The sequence below is a fragment of the Babylonia areolata genome, chromosome 8, assembly GCF_041734735.1.
Source record: "Babylonia areolata isolate BAREFJ2019XMU chromosome 8, ASM4173473v1, whole genome shotgun sequence".
In the NCBI taxonomy this organism is placed as follows: domain Eukaryota; kingdom Metazoa; phylum Mollusca; class Gastropoda; order Neogastropoda; family Buccinidae; genus Babylonia; species Babylonia areolata.
The window spans coordinates 7599200-7600271 of NC_134883.1; positions in this window are offsets into that span (position 1 = coordinate 7599200).

A 1072-nucleotide genomic window follows, 5' to 3' on the forward strand; every position below is an offset into this window, starting at 1 on the left:
TTAGTCAAAGCCTGCACGACCATGACTTGAACAATATTTGAACAAAAAAAAGCAAAATATTTTAACAAAAAAAAAAAAAGCAAAATATTTGAAACAAAAAAAAAGGAACGCTAAAATGAATTAAGACGATATAGAAACGAAAACAAATACAAAATTTCAAGATTCAATTTTTAACCTGTAGCTTCTGCTGGAGCACTGGAGGATTTCAGAAAGCAATATGGGCAATATCCATATTTCTTCCCGTGTGTTCTTTCTTTTCAGTATCTTTCTTTATACAGAAAAATCGTAAATTTGTTTAAATAACAGTTTTATATATACTCTCCATTTCTTCCCCTGTCAAGAGACGGAAAGAAGGCCAGTCAAAGAGTGGAGGGGAAGAAATGTAGAATATATACCGCAAAGCTATTAACCAATTTACAAGGGGTTTTTTTTTTTTCGTTTTTAAAAACGGAAAAGTACAGGTGGAGAATGTGGATATTCCCGCATTATCAAATAAAAATTTAAAAAAAGAAAGAAAAAAAAAGCAACAACTAGATTTATAATCATATTGTGCACACGAATACAGGTTCATGTTTGTAAAGTACTTTCTCTCTTTTTTTTTTTTTTTAAGTGTAATGATATAAGTGTTTAGTACTGTGATATGAGACTCCATCATTTAGGTATTGTGATGTTCAATGTGAATTTTTAGTGTTGTGCGCGTTGGGTTTTTTTTTTGTTTTTTGGGGTTTTTTTTCGTTTTTTTTGTGGTGGTGGTGGTGCTGGTGGGTTGGTTGGGTTTTTTTATTTTATGGAAAAGCGCTATACAAATTACTTTATATTATCACAAGTACATGCTTACACCCAATGTACAAAAATACTTATGCACGCATACATGTACATATTATCAGCATATTTACCTATATTCGTATTCTGTTCTGTTCTTGTTTTGTTCTTACTGTTCTACTCTATTCTATTATCAAACACTGTACAACAGTTGAACTTGTATAGATAAATAAAGTAACAGAATGAACACGTATATCTTACCGTACAAAAAAGAAATAAGAAAGCGCTTAAGCACCAAAAATACCAACTG